The sequence below is a fragment of the Silene latifolia genome, chromosome 9, assembly GCF_048544455.1.
Source record: "Silene latifolia isolate original U9 population chromosome 9, ASM4854445v1, whole genome shotgun sequence".
NCBI classification, from domain to species: domain Eukaryota; kingdom Viridiplantae; phylum Streptophyta; class Magnoliopsida; order Caryophyllales; family Caryophyllaceae; genus Silene; species Silene latifolia.
Window position 1 is genome coordinate 132,346,822 of NC_133534.1, and position 13,228 is coordinate 132,360,049.

The 13,228-nt window shown below is 37.8% G+C and overlaps 1 non-coding gene across 1 annotated transcript; it reads right to left on the reverse strand.

Annotated features, from left to right (window-relative positions):
• Positions 1-12,569: 12,569 nt before the first annotated feature.
• LOC141603536 (small nucleolar RNA R71) lies at positions 12,570-12,676 on the reverse strand. Its single transcript, XR_012525406.1, has one exon. It is a non-coding gene; the product is annotated as a small nucleolar RNA R71 (small nucleolar RNA).
• Positions 12,677-13,228: the final 552 nt, after the last annotated feature.

A 13,228-nucleotide genomic window follows, 5' to 3' on the forward strand; every position in this document is an offset into this window, starting at 1 on the left:
ACATCACTCCAAATCAAAATGGCGCCGTTTCCAGGGATGGTGCTATGTGATTAAGTTCTTACTTGTTTGTCTATTTTGATTTTGCTTTCACCTTGAGGAACTTGTTCCTCAAGGATTGTTCTTACCATTTTTGTGTAGTTTCCATGTTGTAGTTGTTTCCTTGTCTTAACTATGATGACCCAAGACTTGGTACATGGAGTATGTGGTGGATTCTTTGAGTATGACTATGGGTATGGGGAGTTTGAGGAGCAAGTCAACACAAACCTACCTTACTATTTGTACAATGAAAATCCTAACTACTACCCCAACTTTTCCCACCAAAATCACCACATCCAATATCAACTACAACCACCCACCCAAAACTCACTTTGCAACCAATTCCAAATGCCACAATATGAGCACTTTCACACCCACCCACAACAAAAAGATGAGCCTAACTTTGACATTCAAGATATGGTTCTCCAAATGATGGGAGACCAACAAAATTTCTTCACACAAATTCTAGAGGAGAGCCAAAATAGGAACAATGTTCTCCAAAGCATTGTTACCCATGGTGAGGAGTTGGCAATTAAAATTGCCCAAATGAAAGCAACCCAAACAAACACTCCCCACCAATCCTTGAGCATTGAACATGAATGTGAATTTGAGGCAATGACCTTTGATGAAGAAGATGTGAAGTGGTAAGAGCCAATCTCCTTGAGCTCTTGTGAGTATGAAAGTGTGATATTTGATGATGAAGACATGAGGTTGAGTAAGCCAAATACTCTTAGCCTTTGTGAGTATGAGGGTGTGACCTTTGATGTAAATATTGAGATGGTGGAGGAAAAATTAATGAAGAAAAGTGAACCCCTATCTATGATTCGTATGGAGATAGCGATGATGACAAGCCTATGGAAGAAGCTTGTGCGGAATATGTGTCTTGCATTGAAGAAGAGGAATGGAGTTGTGAGATTGTCTCACTTGAGGAGCCCATCCTTGAGAAGTTTGAGGTATGTTTCCATGAAGAAGATGAATTCCTCTTTCCTATTGACCATAAAGACCTTTTCGCACCCACCGTGGAACCTATGATTGTTGGAGATGATATGGTGGATCTTCTCCAAAAAGTCAAATCATCATTTAAAGGGTACTTGGTGGAAAAGCTCAAGAAGAAAATTGCAAATGAGCTTGCTTGTGGAAATTTGGCACCCACAACATCAATTCCTAAGGTATCCGATCATCAATGCTATGAGAATTCTCCTTCTACTCTTGAAGGATTGATAAATTCGAATGCTATCATCATCACCAAAGTTGAAAGAGAAGGTAGTGAGTGGAAGTCTCCGGACAACCATAAACCATACTTCATACTTGGTGATGAAAGGAATCATGGGCTAATTGGTTTGAAGCATCGTGAATATCCAAGTGCCAAGAAGAGGAAGTGTAGATACCCGTATCCGTCGATATTGGAATTTATAGAGAACCCGACAAACACCCGATGATGATAGGACACATGTATTCTTTAGTTGTCATTGTCATTATTTGGAGCTCGTTTTACGATGTAGAATGGGCGTCGTCGATGAAGTATTTTATTAATTTAAATGATATTTAAATTAATGTTTTTTTAAGTGAGTTCATTTTATTAATTTAAATGATATTTAAATTAAAGTCTTTTTCAAGGTGATTTCAATTTAATTTATTTTATTTTGAATTGATTTTTCCAAGTTTATTTTATTGAAAATAAAATAAATATTTGATTTGAAAAATCATTTTATGAGTATATTTGGTTTGAAAAATCATTTATTTTAATGTGTTAATTGATTTGAAAAATCGATTTAAAAATCGAGAAAAACTCGTTTTTAAACACACGTTTTTGAGCTCGATTTTAGCTCGGTTTTTGAGCCCGTTTTCTTTACGAGTTGGCACGAATATCGAGTACACTAATCAACCTAAGCGTCTACCCATCCAACCCCAGTTCAAACCCCATACCCACGACCCAAATCCCATCCCAAATCACCCCCAACCAGCCCGCATACACAAAGCGGCCCCCTGTTTTGCAGCTCAAATCCCGAGCCCAAAACCCGCTCCAAACACCACCAAAACCCGTGCCCATTAACCCTAACCCATACCCTAATATCCTACCCATATTACCTTACCTTAACCACCAAGAAAACCCCCCATACGAACCCTAGAAAACCCCCCAAAAGCTGCTGGACAGCAGTTATGCTCAGGCGAGCCCGTCTGCCTCTCCTCACTTTTACCCTACTTTAACTCCTTATAAATACCCACCCTTCACCATACATTCATTACTCTAAGTTCTCCATACATCCTACCTTCACTCACAAGCTTTAAACCTCAGAAACAAACCCTAATTGCCTCTCAAAAACCCTCCACAAAACCGACATCCAAACTGAAACAGTTTGTGTGTCCTCTTCGAAAAACAATTCGTTCCTCCTTCAAACCTCCATTAAAATTCGAGTTTCTTGTTCCTAATTAACAATATAACATCCATCTACACATTAGACAAAGATTTACGAGCCAAATTGCCCTTGAGAGTACACGAAATCCCTCGAAAAACAGAGTGTTATACACTCTGTTTTCGCGGTTTGTTCCTATCTGTCCAGTTCTGTTTGTGCTCGTTTTTCGTGCCCAATAACTCAAAACAAGCAGGGGTTGATTTAAGATCTCTGTTCTCCTCTCTTTCTAGTTTTCAAAACATCTTTTAAATTGAATTTTCATCGTGAAACGAGAGAGAAATCGTTGTTTAAAAGTTGTTGTCCAGATTCGATAAAAACGCGTGTTTGCTTTGTTTCTTCGTCGACGACGGCCTCTCGAGATAAAATCTACCATCGATTACGACCCAAGACGGTGTCAACGATACATCTAGGTTGAGGGTGCATCAAATCCTCCTCTTTCTCCCTTTTATTTCGTTTTTTTATGTTTGTTTTTTTTAGTTTATTTTTATTCGTTTATCGTTTTTGTTTATCGATTGTTTAATTAACTATGAAACTAGTTTAGTCCGAGTATGAGTTAAAGTACCACCATGAACACCCGCGTTGACTTAATATGGGAAAGAAACCGCTACATCAGTCGGTCGTACACCCCCGTCTCATTTACATATCCTCGTGTTCAAGGTAGGGCATTAATAAAACGAACTTCTAACTTCGCTCCTCGTTTTTGACCCTTTGTTTGTTTCGGCCAATTCGACACACCCTAGGACCATTCACATGTTAGTTTGACCTCTTATTGTTAACATATAACTTATTTAGACGACATTCGATCATTTAAATAACCTAATTAGACATGTTAGGGTGCTTCGACATAGCTTTTAAAATCAATTGACAATTCTGTAACTTAATGAACGCATCTCTCTCTTTCGCCTAATTTCTCGCTAGTATAAGAGTGCGTGACAAGCACCTTCTTATTAACACTCGATGAGTTAACTTAATTAGCAAACTTGACCTAATTTGACCCCTTTTAGGCCGTGTAGAATACACCTTTGCGCGACATCCTTCCAATCGATCAACATTGTTTCTAACTCGTTTTCTAACTTGTTTCCTATCCCGTTTCGCAATCATTGATCTAACTAATGAACCTGACCTAGGACCTAGGGTTGGACGTGGCTTTAGGCCGTGAGGCTTGTCCTTTGGTCTTTCTTGTTTCGTTTGTTTTACATCATTCGTTCTTTATTTGTTTTGTCGCTTGTAATTTATCGTTTGTTATCGAGTTGTAATTTTCGAGTTAGCTTTCTTTTATCGAGTCAAAACCTCTTTCAAAACCTTAGTCTTGTTTGGTTAGATGGTTGTGCCCCAATGCATGTAGGAGCGTAGTAAATCGCATGTTGTTTAAAGCAACATGGCCCGATTTATGCTAATGCATGCTTTGGTGTGTGGCCCTATGTCTAATTCGATGAGATTAAGTGAAAGCACGCATCATGAGGAGTGACCCAAGGCCGTGAGTCATGTGAGCCGTGGGCCACCCCTTTGTGCACGTTTCCCTAGGCCGAATGGCCGTATAATGTGTCGTGTATGGTGTCGTATATAGCAATTGTATTTAGATCGAGTTGTATCTTTAATTTATTGTTGTGTCGGCATGAAATGCCTGGTTTGTAATAGGTAGATCCCACGGCTCCCCCATTCCCCCTTAAGCCTTGTTTGCTTTGTTTTGTATGTTGTTAGATTAATCAACCCACATGCTAAATTACAACTTTGACAAAGTTAGTTTAGTTGCATCTAAAATGACATAGAAATTGTTGTCACATGTTAGGGTTTAAAACGATGTTTGCATATCATATATCGTAGTAGCTATGACCTTGTTTGAAATCCGACACTTGACTTAGTAGAGGCCGTTATTGACGGGCGGGGTTAGGTGTCCTTATGGGCTTCCTAACACGTACCCTCACCCCTTACTCAAGATCTATGGTTTGTGGATCCGTCTAAATACCATTGGATTACGAGAGTCATTCAAATCGAGTGATATAGGGTACAAGTCTTTATCTTTAATCACTCGTAGTCGATTGGCTTTATGCTTTTCGATGAAAGGTGTAAAGTTGACTTCAACGGTTCCAAGTTCCCAAAAAACTTGGTGGCGACTCTAATTTGTCTTAATTCGATTCGAAGGAACCTCGAGTCGATTATGCCTAGTGTGGATCCCGCGGACGCAGTTCCCGAGGGCCTTGTCCACAAGAAGAAAACAACAATGAATGACAAATTCCTTTGGCCAAGCTTCGTCTTGAAGTTAAGCAAACCATACTTATGCTTATTTGGAGCTTGTTCACAAGCTTTTGATCTTCTTTTAAGAGCCTTGAGCTTTATGGACAAGAATTTCTACAATTTGAACTAGTTTGGTGGAGTTCTACCTCAAACCACCATTTGCAAGATATCCTTTCCTTTCACTTTGCATTACATTTCCACTTGCATTTAGTTATATACATATACTTTTAGCTTGCACTTGTATTATATTGCATTTACATTAGTTAGTTCATATAGTATAGCTACATTGTAATATATTTCATGTAGATAGTTGCATATAGATTATAATTCATGCATAGTCACTAATGACCAATCCTATTTCTTTCTACACTAGAAATAGTGTTTAAATCGGTTTGGGGAGGTTTGATCATAGGTGACCATAGTTTAAATCATGCATCATATAATCTAGTAGAGATTGCATTCATTTGTTATATATATCATATAGAATTGCATTTAGTTAGAGCATGCATTCATTCATATCATATCATTGCATTTGTACTTTATTTCAAAAAAATCCAAAATCCAAAAACATGTATTTCCTTTTTATTCCTACTCCTACATGTACATTGAAGACAATGTCCAAAATAAAGTGGGAGATGGGAATTTATATTCCAAAATGATAAAAATTGAAATTTTTTGAAAAATACAAAAACATGTCTTTTTGTTTCAAAAACAAAACCCATAAAAATTTGAAAAATTGAAAAAATCAAAAACATGTTCATTTCCTTTTTTTAGTGTAGTCTTGTATATATTGTTTGTCTATCCTTGTTCACATTGATTGACTACGCCACATCCGAGACATGAGGATATTGAAGACCGCATGGTATGATCTTTCCAATCTCCTTTTTCCTCTTTATGTTAATGACTATGTGGCTTTATTTTGATTGATGCAGTATAAACAATGTGAATTTAGGACTTGCATTTAGTTTATATGTCATATTAGTTGGTAGAATCATTTGCATTAGGATGTTTATATGTTAGTTGCATCATGGCATGTAGTTGCATGTTAGAAAATTTTGTGAAACCGTCTACTTGGGAAACTTGACAAGTGTATATAGGCCCTAGTAGATGATTTTTCTTCTCAAGACTTTGCTTGTTAGAATACTTGTAAAACACCCTAGGATGTGTCATGCTAGTATCCTTTGACCCATGGTTTAAGGCCTAGTCAAGAGTACCTTGTGGTGTGATAACTCCTTGGCTACCGTTTATTCCAAGGTGACCCTTGAAACCATGCACCCATCCATCCATCATCCATGTTCTACCACATTTTTGTCATCAAAGGGAATGGGCACAAAAAGAAATCAATTTGAGTTCAAAGAAATGAAAAGTGAAAAAAAGTTTGCAAAAAAAAAATGCATCAAATGAAAAGAGGAGCAAAAATAGAACTCCTAAAGCTTCAAATATAAGCCACCCTCACTACATATGGGGTGACTTTGAAAATGTTCAAAAGAAATGCAAAGTTGAAAGTTGTCAAGTATTGAAATGCCAAAAATCAAAAAGAAATGGCAAGAAAGTGTTCTCAAATGTTATATGCCACAAGAAATTGGGGGGAAAACAAAAATGAAAGCAAACTCCCAAAATGAAACTCAAATTCTATCAATCCCTTTATCCACCGTATCCATTTTTGTGCATGGTAGAGGGAGGACGACCCTTCTTCTTGTCTAGGCAAGAGGGGGAATTCCGCGATCCTCCAGTGTTTCTAACACCATAGGGAGTCTATTTTTGACAAAAGCATTTAATGATTGAGGACAAAGGTACCCTAGCTTGACACAATTTGGACGTGATTTATTGGTATCCTTCTAGGCTTAGTAGTTTGAATAAATTGCATCTATGAAGGAGTGTGTACCCTTGAATTACTTCCCTTGTAGATAATTTCCGCCGCTTAGATGAGGAAAGTGGCTATTCTTTTGTAGATGCATCCATTATTTGTTTTGTGTGCTTAATGTTTGGATGTGTCGCCATTTTGGCAAGACCCACCTTGCCTTGCAAGAAGGCATCCTACCTCATGGTTGTCTTGTTTTGAGTTGAAGGGGCGGAGTGAGACCCGCTAATTGTCTCATATTGTCTATATTATTAGGATAGTTTAAATAAAGGTCTAGTTTTTGTCACCTCTTTACTCGGGACGAGTAAAGGTTCGGTTTGGGGATATTTGATGTGACCATTATTTGCGCACATTTAGTCCCCTAATTGAGCCTATTTTGCATACTATTATAACATTCTATGGCCATTTTATCCGTCAAAACCTTCCTATTTGCTTTTCTATCGTATTTTATATGTTTTGTAGAAAAGGAGATAATAAGGCGGAAATTCCCGTCTTTCGTGCATATTTGGAAGCTTATTGATGATATTATATGGACTAGTATGAAGAGGAGGCAAGAATGATGACCAAAGATGTAGCAATAAAGTGTATATAGAAGGATCAAAGGGTTAAAAGCAAGGATGACGAGAAGGAAGGCATTGCATGAAGAAATCGCTCGAAAACAAAACCAAGGGTTGCTCCTTTGTCTCTGAAAGTATGCTAGATGAAACGGCGTCGAAAAATCAAGTGATCTAGGCTTTTGAATCACTCCAATAGGAGTCCGGATGAGGAAATAACGTCCGTTTTACAATCCGAGCTCAAGATACAGCTCAACCCGCTCGGGTCAAATTCAACCCGTTCGGGTTGAAGCCCAGGACGCCCATATTTCGCTCGGGACGGGCGTATTCCTTGACAGGAAACTTTCCCTTGCTACGTGAACCACAAGACGCCCGTCTTCACCCCAAGACGCCCGGGCACAGACCACTGAATCCGCCCGTCCCGACCCCAAGACGCACGGATTCCAAGGCAGCACAATTTTGTTTCTTCAAGCTTCAATGAAAGATGCCTATCCTTCGAAAATACCGGCGTTTCCTTGCTTAAAACTCAAAAGTGTAATTACTAATTTAGCCTTAGTTAACCTAATAAATCCCTACTATAAATACCCCATTTGTAATAATCAAACCATCAAGTTTTTCATTAGGTTAATTCAATCCTTCCTTAGATTAGATTAGGAGTAAATTAGAATAGATTACTCTTTAATCTTTCCACAAATTACACATTAATCTCTCCTTAATTATTGTTCAAATTTATTATTCAAGTTTATTATTAGGTAAATTAAAGATTATTGGGTTATTATTGGAGGATTGACAACCCTTCATCAATCAATCAAGTTCTCTTCTATTATTCTTTGCTTTATTATTTGGAATCATCTCAAGTTTGGTATAATCCCTTTACTCTTTAATCTTTATTGTTCATTTCCTCATTCTATTATCATGTTTATACTTGTTGTGATGTTTGACACCATTAATGACATGTTTCCCATGATAATGAGTGAGTAGTCTTTTAGCTAGGATTAGTGGGTAATTAGGGGAAACCAACATGGGATTGATTCATGCTTAATCTAATATGTTCACATGATTAAATTGCTTGCTTGCTGTGATGTCAACTTTATGCACATGTTATGTTTGATGAAATGCTAAGCCTATGAATCCTTGCATTTACAACCATCTCTTATCTACTCAACTTGACTTGTAAGATATAAACCAACTCGAGTCTTGTTAGACCATGCATAGAAGTTGAATAGGAGGAAAGTAAGTCGACTTGTAGGTGTTGTACAATCTAATCGATTCGGCTCCAGGACCCAACTCTTCCTATGAACTTTAAGACATAAACCAACTCGGTTCTTCCACAACATTAATTGCTTGCAACTTTGTAAACATGTTTGTATGATCAACTCCCATGAATCCCCTATGACCCCATGATATCCTAGCACTTTTAATCAATTGTTTACATCTTCCCTTTTATTGTTTGCTTTACTTTATTGCTTGCATTTAGATACAACTACAAACCCAAACAAATTATGACACTAGCATAAATTGAGATAGATAGACTTAGAACCCAAAGCACACCGTCCCATGGATCGACCTCGACTTACCACTAACTAGTTGTTTGTTGAGTATTTTAAATGTGTTTGATTGGATGTGACCCGACGACATCACTCCACATCAAAGGACTTAAGGACTCAGAAGATACAATGGACTCATAAGAACTCCCCTCTCTCTCTCTCTCTCTCTCTCTCTCTCTCTCTCTCTTTATATATATATATATATATATATATATATTATTTCTTATAATTAGTCTTTATTCGTCACATATTACTCTAAATACTCTCAATACTCTCTCTAGAACTTCCTTAAACCCTAATTAAGGAGACTAATCTAAGATTTAGGAATTTTGCATCAAGTCTAAACTTTCATTGTCAATTTTCCATTATAAGTCATTATTTATGCTTTTAATCCAATTTAATGTTGCTCTAGTCCTAAAATTTGGGGAAAATTGGGAGAATTATTAATTAGAATGTTATAGTTGGAGATTTGAGTAATTAGATGTGTAAAGTAGTGAAAGCTATCAATTATAATGTTGTAGAACCTTATTGTGATAGAAATTACTTGATTAATTGTAGGAGGAGACTTCATAGAGGATAAATTCTAGTATTTTGCTTGTGCTTGGAGTATTGTTTGAGGTAGGCTTTCCCTACTCGGTTCTTGATAATATGAATGCTTGCATATATGACTATTGTTATTAGTATTATAATAATTGTTGATGTTAAAATTCTATTGTGGAGATTTGTTAATTGTGACATACTAATTGTGGTAATTGTTGGTACATGGAGTTGTGGCATATTTGACAATCATGATACATGTGAAAGTGGCATATTTTTCATGATTAGCATATTGTGTTGTGGATTGAGTAATATGTGTATGGTTGTGGAGTTGTGGTAGTGTTAGTGAGACGATGCGGGAGACCGTCCTCACGCCTAGATCGCTTCTTGAGGTTTCCCACTTTAAGGAGGATGTGCACGTTAATGGTCTTGAGGTATAAGGATTCGTGTTACGATGTGAATCTGGCAGGGGCTCGGGTTCGCGAACCGGGCTCAGTATACCGTGTTGATGATATGACTTATATTTATGCACATTTAGTCCCCGAACTAGCCTCGTTCCTATGCTTTCTAGTGCTTATTAGGGTCATTTCTTATATTTAGTTCCCTACTTTGCATATTCTTTGAGGTTTTGCGTCCTTGGTAGGAGAGGATTGCTAACCTTGAATTTATGGAGCAACGTGGAGCTAAATGGAGTGCATCTAATGACCAAGCATCAAAGAGGAGACCATTACTAAAGGCCTAAGTGAATAAATCAAGTAGAATGGGTAATAATGAAGACCCCCACAACCCCTCAACGATCCCCACAGATCCTTAGGCAGTCAAAAGAAGAAGAAGGAAAGCTGAGCAACAATCTGAGCGTCCCGAGCCCAGGTCGGGCGTCTCAAGCCTCAATCCGGGCGTCTCACCTTCAGGTCGAGCGGATCCCTGGGCATCACGGGTTTGCTTCAACCTCAATCCGGGCGGCTCTTTATGAGACTTGCAAGGCACTAATCTTCTTCTTAGGGACTTAATCGCCATTTAAACCCTTAGTTACCTTAATACTTGTACTTAGTATAAATACCCCATTGTGTTAGGGGATTAATCACCAAGTTAGAATTTAGTATTAATCAAGTTTATATTTTATTAATCAAGTTGTATTTAATCAATTCAATATTAATCAAATCTTAATTCCTCTTTAATCATTCAAGTGTTCTTAGTTTTAGTTGGGTAATTTGATGACTATTTGGGTTTATTGAAGACTTGACAACTCTTTATCATTCATCAAGTGTTCTTCTATTATTCTTTGCTTATTATTTGGATCATCCTTAAGTTGGTATAAGTCCTTTTATCCTTGCTTAATTAATTATTGCTTACTCATTCATCATGTTTAACTTTGCTAATATGATTGACACCTTTATTAGTATGTTTACCATAATCATGAGTGAGTAGTCTCCTAGCTAGGGTTAATGGGGGATTAGGGGAACTAAAACATGGGGGTAGATCGATACTTAATCTAATATGCTTTCATAAGATTGCTTGCTTGTTGTAGTGTCAACTTATGCACATGTTATGTTTTATAAATTACTTGATTGATTGGCAATGCAGAAGAAACTTGCTACTATTGATCAACTTAACTGCAGAGGTATACAACTGGTGAATAGATGTGTCCTATGTAAGTGTGAAAATGAGAACCACAAACACTTATTCTTCAGGTGCTCGTTCTCTAAAGGCATTTGGCAGCAAATTCTCTCATGGATGAAGATCTCTGGGCGTACGAATAGTCTTAGCAAGGAGCTGCATTGGGTTGCTAACAGAAGAACTCGTACGCACTGGAAAACCAGATGGTTTCTGGGTAGTCTGGAGCAGCGGTTTATAGCATTTGGGAGGAGAGAAATGCTAGGATATTTCGAGGTTTGGAGCATAATATGGCAACTCTTGTTAAGAAGATCCAATTCCTTGTAATTATTAGATTATTGTATGCATCTAAATCACATCTAGAGGATGAGATAGTAGGCTCTCTAGCTAGTTAAGAATCTCATATTGGTTATCATTTTTGTAAGATAGCCTCTTTATTCCCTTAAATGGATGAATATATGGCTTGCTTTTCTTGCAAAAAAAAAAAATTACTTGATTGAAAACCTTGCATGCATACATCTCTTATCTATTCAACAAGACTTGTAAGATATAAAATAACTCGAGTCCTGTTAGACCATGCATAAAAGTGACTAGGAAGAAATTAAGTCGACTTGTAGGTATTGTACAGTCTTGACCGACTCGGCTCCGGGACCCAAATCTTCCTAGGAAGTGTAAGACATAAACTAACTCGATTCCACTACAATAATAATTTGCTTGAAACTATGTAAACATGGTTGTATGATCACCACCATGAATCGCCTATGAACCCATGACACCCTAGTGCCTTAATCTATCTTTTACAAACCCTTACTTTACTTGCTTGTTTTACTTTCATTTCTTTACATTTCATTGTTAAAGTAGTGTAGTTTGTTACCTCAAAACTCAACCCAATTTGTGACACCCTAAGACATAGCTCTCTACAACCGATAACTTAATTCAATACCCGTCCTTTGGGATCCTACCTTTACTTACCACTCTACGAAGAGTAGTTTGTTTAGACTATAAATATTTTTTTGATCGGTTAGCTTAGACGACAAAGTTTAGCCCGAATAAAAAATGGCGTCGTTGCTGGGGACCGTGTTCAATAGAATTGTTATCATTTGTTGTGTTTTTCTTAACCTTGGGGAAGTCAAACTCATTAAGGTAGTTTAAATTGTTTTCTAGTTGTTTGCTTTTTGCATGTCTAGGAGATCACAAGGTAGACCTTTGCCTTTTGATCCCGAAATTGAAAGAACCTTATCCAACATTAGAAGAACCGTTATAAGGGCTTCAACAAGTGTGGGTATTGGAGAACTTGTGGATATCAGTGTTGTCCAATCGGATAGTGTTGAGTTTAACAACCCTTTTGCAAGAGAAGGAGAGGAGAACCCAATTCAAAACCAACCACAAAATCAACCCACAATGCCTAAATTTTCATCTCATTCCGTACCAACCGAGGAGAACCTACCAAATGGTACTCCAACACCACCTCACTTAACCGGTAATTTCATTGCCAAATCCGCATTCATACAATTAGTTGAGAGAAGTCAAATTGGAGGAATGCCTAGTGAGGATCCTCATCTACACATGGAAACTTTTTGTGACTATTGTGATGCAATCTCTAAACCGGAGTGACTCAAGACCAAATTCGATGGGTGTTTTTCCTTTTTCCTTGATCGGAGCCGCAAAACAATGGTTAAAGAGCCTAGATAAGACTACCCTTGGAATTGACTCATGGAAGAAGTTAGCACTTGCTTTCTACAAGAAGTTCTATCCTCCGGAGAAGACTAACATGTTGAGAGCCCAAATCACCGGGTTTAAGCAAAGGGATGAGGAATCATTATATGAAGCAAGGGAGAGATTTAAGGATACTTGTCTCTCTTGTCCTCACCATGGACTAAGCGAGTGGTTCCTTGTTCAACAATTTTGGAATGGCTTATATGAAGACTTACGAAATGTGCTTAATATGGGCTCCAATGGGAGGTTCACCGAGGTTGATGACAACCAAACATGGGCGAAAATCGAAGAAATGGCGGTTTATAATTCCCAATATAGTAGGCCGAGAAAAGCCACTAGAGGAGGGAAGCATGAGGTGGACTCTATCACACAATTGGGTGCTCAACTAAGTGCTCATATCGACACCATAAACTTGAAGTTTGAGAAGGCCATGGCGAAGCTTGATGAAGCTTCCCAATCACCCAAACAACATGTTAATGCTATGATGGCGACATCCTCAATCCCAAATGGAGTGTGTGAGAGTTGTGGAACCTTGGGACATGATTAACATGAATGTAGGGGAACAAATGAACAAGTAAATGCTTTCCAAGCCTACAAGAATGGCACCCCTTATTCCAACTATTACAATGAGAATACCAAGTTCCATCCAAACCTCTCATACAAAAGCCAAAATGTCCAAAACCCTCAACCCACATACATACCACCTCCAATGAG